The sequence below is a fragment of the Triticum urartu genome, unplaced genomic scaffold (assembly GCF_003073215.2).
Source record: "Triticum urartu cultivar G1812 unplaced genomic scaffold, Tu2.1 TuUngrouped_contig_9323, whole genome shotgun sequence".
In the NCBI taxonomy this organism is placed as follows: Eukaryota; Viridiplantae; Streptophyta; class Magnoliopsida; order Poales; family Poaceae; genus Triticum; species Triticum urartu.
Window position 1 is genome coordinate 1 of NW_024120356.1, and position 12,382 is coordinate 12,382.

The 12,382-nt window shown below is 46.3% G+C and overlaps 1 long non-coding RNA gene across 6 annotated transcripts; it reads right to left on the minus strand.

The window, feature by feature from the left end:
* Positions 1-3,183: 3,183 nt before the first annotated feature.
* LOC125532192 lies at positions 3,184-9,449 on the minus strand. 6 transcript variants are annotated; one of them, XR_007293845.1, is made up of 5 exons: positions 9,014-9,448; positions 8,555-8,690; positions 5,948-6,084; positions 5,772-5,869; positions 4,659-5,093 (listed from the first exon to the last, which is right to left on the minus strand). It is a non-coding gene; the product is annotated as an uncharacterized LOC125532192 (long non-coding RNA). The 6 variants fall into 6 exon arrangements; XR_007293846.1 differs by having other exon boundaries at positions 5,772-5,815; positions 9,014-9,446; XR_007293844.1 differs by lacking the exons at positions 4,659-5,093; positions 5,772-5,869 and adding an exon at positions 3,184-3,623 and having other exon boundaries at positions 9,014-9,444.
* Between the last annotated feature and the right edge of the window lie 2,933 nt (positions 9,450-12,382).

A 12,382-nucleotide genomic window follows, 5' to 3' on the forward strand; every position in this document is an offset into this window, starting at 1 on the left:
GGGCGCAGACGACCCTGCATGGCCCATGCAGGGAGGAGGTGGCGCGGGATCGACTTGATCCATCGAGAGCGGACCCGCCGCTACCGGAGCCAGATCCGAGTGCATAGAGGGCACGGGCAAAGGAGACCCTGCATGCCCCATGCAGGGAGGCGCAGCGGCAGGATCGACGTGATCCGTCGGAGCAGTGGAGGAGTCCTCCAGGAGAACAAGCCGAGCACCTCTACTAATTCCTGCACCATGGTTAGACAACAAAAGAGGCGAGTGTGCAGCATCTACAAATTGACCAGGCAATAAAGGAGATGAGTGCACTGGTTCAGTAGCTGTGGTGACAAGAGTTGGAAGATTAGAAAAAGGAAAAACATGCTCATCAAAGATAACATCACGCGAGATATACACACGATTTGTTGGAACGTGAAGGCACTTATAACCTTTGTGCAACGGACTGTACCCAAGGAAGACACATTTTTTAGAACGGAACTCAAGCTTGCGACTATTGTACACGCACAACCGAAGACTTTAAGAAAAGTGTAATCAGGAGTCTCATGAAGCAAGAGTTCAAGCGGAGTTTTCATGCCAAGAAGCCGCGACGGAAGTCTATTTATAAGAAAACAGGCGGTAGTAAAGGCATCACTCCAAAAACGAAAAGGAACAGAGGCATGAGCTAGTAAGGTCAAACCGGTCTCAACAAGATGACGATGCTTACGTTCACCTGAACCGTTCTGCTGATGTGTATGAGGACAAGACACACGATGCGAAATCTCAAGTTTCTCGAAGAAGGTATTTAGATTGCGGTACTCACCCCCCCCCCATCCGACAGTACATGAATAATTTTGTGTTGTAGGAGACGCTCAACATGTGTTTGGAATTTAAGAAAAACATCAAACACATCAGACTTGTGTTTAAGAAGATAAATCCAAGTAAAGCGACTATAAGCATCAATAAAGCTGACATAGTACTCATGACCACTAACAGACATCTGAGCAGGACCCCAAACATCTGAAAACACAAGCTCAAAAGGAGTTCTGACTACATGACTAGAAAAAGAAAAAGGTAACTGATGAATCTTTCCCTGCTGACAAGCATCACAAACTGAAACATCTTTATTACTAGACACAGACGGTAGCTCATGATGATGAAGAATATGGCGAACAATGGGTGTGGCGGGATGGACAAGATGAGAGTGCCATTGTGAGGGGGACACTCGAACAACACTGAAGACTTGAGGGACGGCTGGAGAGACAGATCGCGGCACATCAAGAGCGTATAGTCCATGGCGCAGGCGCCCTCTAAGAAGTACGTCCCGCGTAGCCCGGTCCTTCATAAAAAGATGAAACAGGTGAAACTCACAAAACATGTTATTGTCATAAGTAAGTTTAGGAACGGATAGCAAGTTATGGGCAACAGTGGGTACTCGAAGAACATTCTTAAGACGCAACTGCCTAGATGTATGTGTGAGGAGAGATGCCTAGCCAATATGAGAGATGTGCATACCTGCCCCATTGGCTGTGTGAAACTTGTCAGGACCATGGTAGGCCTCACGGATAGCAAGCTTGTCCAATTCATTTGTCACGTGCTCGGTGGCGCCAGTGTCCATGTACCAGGTGGGATCAACATTATAAGACTGAGTCTTCCCTTGATGCTGCGTCATGTTGACTTGACGCTCATTGCCCTTGCCGTTGTTGCCAAGACCAAGAAAATCAGGCTGGAAACGACGATGACAGTGAGATGCAACATGGCGAGGAATTCCACACAGCTGACAAGGGGCAGCAGCTCCACAAGCGGCACAACAAGCACATGGGCGCCCGTTCTCGATGACGATGGTGGGACGCGACTGGGTAGGTGCCGCAGGAGAGGCGGCACCCTTGCCTCCTGCAGGAGGGGGCGAAGCAGCCGTAGGAGCAGCAGGACGGGCACCGGGACGGGCACCCCCCTTCCCACCGTGGACAACAGCGTTGACCGAGGGGGTCTCATCCGGATGACGACTGGCGAGGTGCTGCTCCGTTGAGAGAAGGCGCTGAAACAGCTCCTGCGGCTTGATGGGAACCTTGCGTTCCTGGATCACCTCCACAAGAGAATCATACTCGGCATCGAGACCTTGGAGAACATACGTAGTAAACTCCGTGTCACGAAGGGGCTCGCCAATAGAGGCAAGCTGATCAGCGAGGAGCTTGATTTTGTTGAAGAAAACGGTGACGGAGTGATGATCCTTGCGGGTCTCATTGAGCTGGGTACGAAGAGCCATATGCTGAGACAAGAATTGGGCCGAGAAGCTAGACTCCAGCGCACTCCACACCTCATGGGATGTAGTAGCAAAAAGTACCAAGCCAGCAACGCCCTCGGTGAGAGAGGACTGAATCGCCGAGAGAATCACTTGATCTTGAGCAATCCACGATCGATACATATGATGATCCGGCGAAGGGCATGGCAAAGTTCCATCCACAAAACCCTCTAGATAATGACTACGAAGGAGGAGGAGAATCTGCACACACCAGAACAAATAGTTGTCCATCTTCAGTTTTACCGGGAGAAGATTGCTAAAGTAGAACGGCGGAGTCGTGATGACGTCAAGTGCAAAGTCATAGGGCGGCACAGCAGCAGCACCAGAAGAGGCGACATCCACCGCGGGCAAAGAATGCGGTGCAGCCGGAGGAACCGGTGGTGGAGGAGACGGTGACACGCCATAAGGAGCAGGCCTCGGGAACGCCGGGTAGCCGGAGCCGTACGGAGCACCATAGCCAGCACCAGGAGGGGCGCCATGTCCAACACCATAGTGAACGCCGTAGGGAGCGCCGTAGGGCATGCTGTAAGGGGCGCCGTAGGGAGCACCGGAGAACGGACCGTAGGCAGCAAGATCATGCGCGTACGGCGGTAGTGCGTAGGGCGCCAGCGTGCCCTAGTTGGGGCGCAACGCCGGCGATCCGGGAGGAGCCGAAGAGGTCAACCTAGAAAACAGGGCCCCCATCGATCTGGTCATCAGAGGGGTAGATGCAGGTCCTCCTTGGAGGAGAGTAGACATGAACGGCGGCACATGAGCCGTCGGACCGAGGACAGGCGCGCCTGATCCGATGGGATCGGCGAGCGAGAGCGGGGCGGAGAACTCGGTGGCGGCAGCAGGCATAGTGGCCGCGCCGGGGAGAGCACCAAGGATGGCCGGGCTGGGGGGGGCAGGGGAACGATCGCGTCTGATAGCATGTTACGCAAAGGGTTTTGGGTATTGTGGGCTTCAACACGTCTAGGGGTCGGCCACTACAATATATATAGAGGGAAAACCTCGTTGAGTACAAGTACAATTGTATACAAGTTACAATACGTAACAGCATGCAACCACATCGTTGATGGGATGGATAGAAGAGTCCACGGCAACAATGTCGGCCTATGAAAAGAAGGCCTGGAGTTCACTGATTCAGTTAGTATGGTGGGTTACATGGAAGGAGCGCAATGCTCGGATCTTCCAGAACAACTATGCATCAAGGGAGGTGACGGTCGGGCGGTTGATCGAAGATGTCGGAATACGGATAGTGGCAGGCAAGCGATTAGTTAACACCCTTATGCATAGACCCAGGGAACAGACTAAAACGCCCTGACAAGGCATGGGTCTGGTGTCTCGGTCACCCCTGGTGGCCCTGTGAGTTGTAACATTGTAAGCTTAAATAACCTAGACATGATGATATATTTATGCCATCTGAACATATTACCTGGTACAGAACCATAAAACATGCTTTCTATAACAAGTGGATGCTTCATTAAATATGCAGCTTGTCTCTAAAACGTCTTGTATTTATAAACAGAGGGAGTATTAACTGATCAAAGCAAACACTTTAGATCCAATAATGAAAGAGTTCCTAATTGGACTCGAGAGGTGTAACGTTTAGATTACACGAGGACCGATATTTTCAGCAAGCTCTGTCAACAAAATTCTATCTTACCTTTTATGTAGTAGCTTGCTATGATTAGAACCAGTTGGACCATCGCAAGGCTCTGCAATCCATCGCACTACTCGTGCCGTGGATGATCTGGAAACACAGGAACGCGTGTGTGTTCGACATGTAAACCCCTTGCTCGATGAGCTCCTAGACAAGATCAGAGATGAGGCCAGATGTTGGGCAAAGGCTAGGGCTCAAGGGCTCAGGGTCATTTTGCCACCATCCTGGGATGTCCATTGATCTCTGCTGGCCCTGTAACCTTGCCTCCTAGGAGGATGTAACTGTACTCTACCTTTCCAATGCAATGAAGCGCAAAGGTCCTTTGCGTTTTCTCGGAAAAAAAATCTCTGGGCCAGAAGTTCAAAGAAATATTAAATTCCTTAATGGCACGGACACAGTGCACATAACCTTCATAACAGATGGAGTATTAACTGATCGAAGCACTGTAACAATACCAAGTGGTCATCAACTTAAGGTTGTATTTACTGAGCATTATATGCTTTCGTATTAGGAATGCTTTCGATGAACAACATGAAGGGGAGGCACCTCGCTACTGGTTGTACCGAGCTTTTGACAAATAGGGCGACAGGGAGGCATGGTGCTACTGATAGGATATAAACAATGGGAGGTCCATTGGCAAGAATCGCGTAGCACATTGTAGAAGAAAAATAACCAGAGGAAACTAACTGAAGAAACCTTGACAATGAAAAAATAACTGCTACAACAAAAGAAACATTTCTAATCATTCGAAGTGTGGGCCTGTTTATATGAGCAAGAAGGATCAGCAAAGGAAACAGCAGGTCAAGAAACAAAACCAAAAAAAACTATAGGCCTGGTTAGACCTCAAGTATAGAATGAAAATCCATTCTTCCAAGAACAAGAGGCTAATATACTTTAAGAAAAATGATAGTGAAACCATGCATTCGCAAAGAAATGGTATGATAGCAACTCTATACAACCTGATTAACTATTTCCCTCCTCTCAAGCTACAATTCTTAACATGGCACAATGGAGGAACGTGACACATTCAGGCATCCAATAGCTCCAAAGTGCGCGCAGAATTATAATTATAGACTGGAGGCTACCGATTGTCAAATTCTTTATTATTTTTCCATGGCCTGTGAAAATCTATTGTAGTGTAGTGTCACATTGTTGGTACATAAAAGGATGCTGCAATAATGAGAAGAGAAATATATTTTAGTACTGCTAGATGGATAAATCTTGATTTGAAATGTTAGTAGCGAATTCGTTCTTTTGCTCATGATGTGATTTCTTTTGCTAGGTCAAATTAAGCCTGGGTAGAATAGCAGATGTGTGCAGGTTTGCCTATAATAAATTAGTCCTGAACCAGCAGTCCAACACTATATATAGACATAAGAAAATAAAAATATAGGTCATAAGACAAGAAATTTTGCAGTTTATGTGTATTTTAGACTATATTTTTACGTTTGTAATTCTACATAACATAAAATATTTTTTAGGCGTTTATATATTTTCTTACGGTCCCTTTTTGCGTCAGAAATAAGACAAAACTTACGGAACATAAAATTACGGTGCATTGATGGTAAAATAGAGGGGGGGTGAAGAATAACTATTCCTCACCCAGGGGGACGAATAGCGCAACCCTATATATAGCACTAGAAATAATGTATGAAACTGATATTCCTTTCAAAAGTTTTTTGTGCGTTGTGTCTCTTCTTCTACTTGATTTTCTACATTTTTGTACCGAAAATTTCTCTTCTATTTGATTAGGCTCAGTTAGTGACTTGTCTCAGGCATTTTCAACAAGCAGGAGCACTTGTGAGCGTCTACAATGAGGAGGTGACCAGTACACGAGCAAGTGTATACCATAGCAGGAGGTGTAGTCAGATGAACACAATATTCAGATCGACCTGACCATAACAAACTTTTGGTCACCAATATTTCGCATCAAACATCAGCAAATTCTACAAATACACATATCAGAAAGTTCTTTTATTCAGTTACATAATCTAGAAAGGTTAAACCAAGTCATAGAAGCTCACCTTACATAATGAATAGCATCCACCGTGTAGTTATCAAGGGTATTGTTCGACTGAGAATCAGAAAATCGAGAATGATAAGCATAATCAACTTTGTAGATAAGCACCAATAATTCCAAGGAACCCAAAACTTCCAATACCTGAACAATCCAAACAGCAGCAAAATAGCAAATGACCATTAGTTCAACAAATGTCAAGTACTGAAAGGCCTAATTTTGTTGAAATTTCTGCCATGGTTAAATAAAACTTCTAATTAGAATATTTAGCAAAAGTTGGAATTGTCCAGGAACAGTAAAGTATGTATGACACCTAATAAATGTAAGGTTTCAGCAGATATGTTTTTTTAATAACAATTCAGGGTTATGATTCATCAAATGGAAGGGAGACACAACAAGTTGTAAAACAGCATCCTAATTTGGGAACTTGAATCTGGAACAGGCGAAACCAAGGAAGGAATCGTCCTACCAGAGATTCATCATGGACTGCCTCTTGCTGCCACCGCTGGATCATTTGACCCGATACCGTCTCCTACTTTCTTCATCCTAGCATCCTAGCTACTCCCGATGTGGGGCGGAGAGCCGGGGAAGGAGGAGGGAGGCGGAAGAGAGAGGAGGAGACGGCGGAGGGGATTTTTTCACGGCTGTGGAGATGAAGGAGGAGGGAGATGGGATGAGACTCGCACGACCCCTCTCTCCGTGTCAGAAGAAACACAACCTTCACAGTCTCACTCCAACCTAAACAAGGGACAGACGTGTAGGACCAGCAGAAAACAAGCCCCACCTACCATAGGCTATGCAGCAGGAGCGAACGTCCACACCAGCCGCAGGACGCATGTCCCACGCACGGCGCGTGCGGCGCGGTTGGGCAAACCCTCGCACGATCGACGCAGTGTCAGTGCAGCCCCTCTCTCACACAGACAAAATGTAGTCAACCCACAGAAGTGTGGGGCCAGAAATGAGTAAGGACCACCCAATAGTCAGAGAAATAGACATCCATCGGCATCCTCACAGCAGAAACAAACAACCCAATGCCCGGCGCCAAACGCGCGACGTGCACGCCGCGCGCAAGGACAGGCTTCTCCCGCACTTCCAAACGGCTCACCAAGCCAGTAGACAAAAAGCACGAGCCCACCAGTCATTCGCCCCGGAAAAACAACAGCGAGGTCAAAATGCACAATGTAGATCTCTGGGCCAGAAGTTCAAAGAAATATTAAATTCCTTAATGGCACGGACACACTGCACATAACCTTCATAACAGATGGAGTATTAACGGATCGAAGCATTGTAACAATACCAAGTGGTCATCAACTTAAGGTTGTTTTTACTGAGCATTATATGCTTTCGTATTAAGAATGCTTTCGATGAACAACATGACGGGGAGGCACCTCGCTACTGGTTGTACTGAGCTTTTGACAAATAGGGCGACAAGGAGGCATGGTGCTATTGATAGGATATAAGCAATGGGAGGTCCATTGGCAAGAATTGCGTAGCACACTGTAGAAGAAAAATAACCAGAGGAGACTAACTGAAGAAACCTTGACAATGAAAAAATAACTGCTGCAACAAATGAAACATTTCTAATCATTCGAAGTGTGGGCCTGTTTATATGAGCAAGAAGGATCAGTAAATGAAACAGCAGGTCAAGAAACAAAACCAAAAAAAACTATAGGCCTGGTTAGACCTCAGGTATAGAATGAAAATCCATTCTTCCAAGAACAAGAGGCTAATATACTTTAAGAAAAATGATAGTGAAACCATGCATTCACAAAGAAATGGTATGATAGCAACTCTATACAACCTGATTAACTATTTCCCTCCTATCAAGCTACAATTCTTAACATGGTACAATGGAGGAACGCGACACATTCAGGCATCCAATAGCTCCAAAGTGCGCGCAGAATTATAATTATAGACTGGAGGCTACCGATTGTCAAATTCTTTATTATTTTTCCATGGCCTGTGAAAATCTATTTTAGTGTAGTGTCACATTGTTGGTACATAAAAGGATGTTGCAATAATGAGAAGAGAAATATATTATAGGACTGCTAGATGGATAAATCTTGATTTGAAATGTTAGTAGCGAATTCATTCTTTTGCTCATGATGTGATTTCTTTTGCTAGGATGAATTAATCCTGGGTAGAATAGCAGATGTGTGCAAGTTTGCCTATAATAAATTAGTCCTGAACCAGCAGTCCAGCAATATATATATATATATATTTAGCACTAGAAATAATGTATGAAACTGATATTCCTTTCAAAAGTTTTTTGTGCATTGTGTCTCTTCTTCTACTTGATTTTCTACATTTTTGTACTGAAAATTTCTCTTCTATTTGATTAGGCTTAGTTAGTGACTTGTCTCAGGCATTTTCAACAAGCAGGAGCACTTGTGAGCGTCTACAATGAGGAGGTGACCAGTACACGAGCAAGTGGATACCACAGCAGGAGGTGTAGACAGATGAACATAATATTCAGATCGACCTGACCATAACAAACTTTTGGCCACCAATATTTCACATCGAACATCTATAAATTCTACAAATACACATATCAGAAAGTTCCTTTATTCAGTTACATAATCTAGAAAGGTTAAACCAAGTCATCGAAGCTCACCTTACATAATGAATAGCATCCACCGTGTAGTTATAAGGGTATTGTTCGACTGAGAATCAGAAAATCTAGAATGATAAGCATAATCAACTTTGTAGATAAGCACCAATAATTCCGAGGAACCCAAAACTTCCAATACCTGAACAATCCAAACAGCAGCAAAATAGCAAATGACCATTAGTTCAGCAAATGTCAAGTACTGAAAGGCCTAATTTTGTTGAAATTTCTGCCATGATTAAATAAAACTTCTAATTAGAATATTTAGCAAAAGTTGGAATTGTCCAGGAACAGTAAAGTATGTATGACATCTAATAAATGTAAGGTTTCAGCAGATATGTTTTTTAATAACAATTCAGGGTTATGATTCATCAAATGGAAGGGAGACACAACAAGTTGTAAAACAGTATCCTAATTTGGAACTTGAATGTGGAACAGGAGAAACCAAGGAAGGAATCGTCCTACCATAGATTCATCATGGACTGCCTCTTGCTGCCACCGCTGGATCATTTGACCCGATACCGTCTCCTACTTTCTTCATCCTAGCATCCTAGCTACTCCCGATGTGGGGCGGAGAGCCGGGGAAGGAGGAGGGAGGCGAAAGAGAGAGGAGGAGACGGCGGAGGGGATTTTTTCACGGCTGGGGAGACGAAGGAGGAGGGAGATGGGATGAGACTTGCACGACCCCTCTCTCCGTGTCAGAAGAAACACAACCTTCACAGTCTCACTCCAACCTAAACAAGGGACATACGTGTAGGACCAGCAGAAAACAAGCCCCACCTACCATAGGCTATGCAGCACGAGCGAACATCCACACCAGCTGCAGGACGCATGTCCCACGCGCGGCGCGCGCGACGCGGTTGGGCAAACCCTCGCACGATCAACGCAGTGTCAGCGCAGCCCCTTTCTCACGCAGACAAAAAGGTAGTCAACCCACAGATGTGTGGGGCCAGAAATGAGTAAGTACCACCCAATAATAAGAGAAATTGACATGCATCGGCATCCTCACAGCAGAAACAAACAGCCCAACGCCCGGCGCCAAACACGCGACGTGCACGCCGCGCGCAAGGACAGGCTTCTCCTGCACTTCCAAACGGCTCACCCAGCTAGTAGACAAAAAGCATGAGCCCACCAGTCATTCACCCCGGAAAAACAACAGCGAGGTCAAAACGCACAATGTAGATTAAACGTCTGAGATAGTCAGAGAAATAGACATCCATCGGCATCCTCACAGCAGAAACAAAACAGCCCAACGCCCGGCGCCAAATGCGCGACGTGCACGCCGCGCGCAAGGACAGGCTTCTCCCGCACTTCCAAACGGCTCACCCAGCCCGTAGACAAAAAGCACGAGCCCACCAGTCATTCGCCCCGGAAAAACAACAGCGAGGTCAAAACGCACAATGTAGATTAAACGTCTGAGATCAGCTCAAAGACCAGATTGACCAACATCCAATGGCCACAAATGAATGAAATCGAGGGAGCATCCTAGAGCCAAATTGGCTAGGGTCCTTATATGTTAGAATGTCTTCTACCCTCCAATGTCAATGAAAAGCAGCTCTGACGGCATTTTCGTCAAAAAATAAATAAGGAGGAGGTTATTTGAGGTAAAAGAAAGTACTTGACCTTGCAAAAAAAAGTACTTGCGCCGCCTGCAAGCAGTGCTGGTCGGAATCGGATTGGAACATCGTTTGACTTGCTACCCCCGGGAACGCAAGCGTCAATCAAACGAAACAAAACGCGTTGGCACAGCCACCGTAACTCCTCCCGGGATCCGTTTGGAAGACGGGAACCGAGCAGCCGGCGATCCAAGCCGCCTCGATGTATATATATATGTACGATGTAGTATTTGCCGCTCGTCCATCTCGTCGCCACCACCCCACTCCTCCTAGATCAGACGCGCTCTCCCCTGTCCCATCATCTCTGTTCAGTGCGCCGATCGATACGATGGCGTTCACCTGCAAGCGGCCCGCCGCGTCCCTCGACGGCCACGCCGGCCAGCCGGGCGCGATGTGCCAGAAGAGGAGGCGCGTCGACGTCGTGATACGAACCTAGATACAAATTACTCAATGGATCATGGATACAAGGAATTCAGTCACAGATAATTTGTTTCTATCAGCAAGAAAAGGGATCTGGGAATCTAGAGCCGGGAGGTGGGAGAGGGAAAACGCCCAACGGCGGCCAGCTCGGGTTCCAGTTCTTCGATGCCCCTTCCCTGAAGCGATGTGTTCCTCTATATATCAGGTCATGCCTCCTCGGGTTGGGCTTTGCAGTCTGTTTGGGCCTCGTGGGCCGGCCTTGAGCCTCTTTGGTTGTGGTTGATGAAGTAGTTCCCGTGACATTCCTCCCTCCTTGAAACTCGGCTTGACCCCAAGCCGACACCGAAGAATTTATGCCCGGGTCCCATGGAACTGCCAGAGGGGTGGTGATATCCTTTACGGTAGTATCCATGTTCGAGGTAGACTTGATCAATGTCAAAGACGCTAGCGTCGTCGAGGTAGAAGTCATTGTTGGCACGGACTTGGTTGATGTTGAAGTAGTTCCCGTGGCTGATGTAGACTTGATCGAGGAAGATGTCCATAAGCATAAGACTCCTCCATCCTTCAAATTTTGCTTGCCGATCAGGGAGATACACCTGAGAGCACTTGGTTGACCCATCACATGCCAACCATTCGGTCTTGTAAAGACTGCACACTAGGAGTTGTATGCAACAATAGTACGCACAGAACCAAGCACCCAAGCAATCTTCCAAACCATCAAGGGACTGTACTCAAACCTCAAATGTACCGAGAAGTCGATATAGAACTCCGCGGCATGAGCCTGTGAGAGTTTCCAGCTCACCAGTTCAGTAGGAGAGCATTCGAGCATTATTTTTGGAGAAGTGTTTGCAAGAACAAGGCATCCATAGGAGCTCTTCAACATCAGCTGGTCCACACTTCGCATTGGATGTTTCTGGGAGCTAAGTTCAGTGCAAGGTAACACGTTAATCCAAACCGTTGAGACATCTGGCCATGTTAACAGAAATCCGAGATTCAGACAACCAAGCCTACTATGATAGTCCAAAATAATTTTGCTGTGGGGGTACACTCCTTGCCTGTCAGAGCACTCAACCTCAATAGCAATAGTGTTGGGATTGCCACATGAGCAATTGCAGAATAAGGAGTACACTCCTTGATTCTCACCAACTGCCCCTTGTATGTGTGCCCGCTTGCATGTACTTGCAGGACATGACAATCGCTGCTTGACCATTTGATGAATGGGGTTATTCCTATGTGAGGTTCGCTCTGCTGCGCTGATGCTCACAAATAAGGGATGCAGTCCAATTTTCGTCATATAAGAATTAACCTCAGTGTACTGCTCCACCATATAGGAAATCCTGCTGTTAAACTCCAACTTTCCGCTCTTGCATAATGTAAGTTCAGGTGCACTAGAGAAGTTGTGACTTGGACAGACTAGATATTCCTCCAAACATAGGTGATTGACGGGAGTACCTACCATTGAGGGCTTGGTGATGTTGGATATAGCAATAGCCTTGCCCTGGACAGTGCAATGTAGAATACTCGACAAGGCCTCCAGACATTTAATCTCATCAGAACCGAATGACCGAGTTGTGACAATCTCTGCACATGGATAATGTATGTTCTTCACTAGTAAGGGATAACCTGATGTAGTGACACCAATTCCATCGATTAACCGGGGTACTCTACCTTTACTATTCAGCTGATTGTCAACTACTGTAAGTTCTCCATAAGAATTATGGGTGTAGAGCCACTCGACAGCAATTGCGCCCATGAACCTGTGATAAGGGCTCGCAAGGCATGCTTCAATGATATGTTG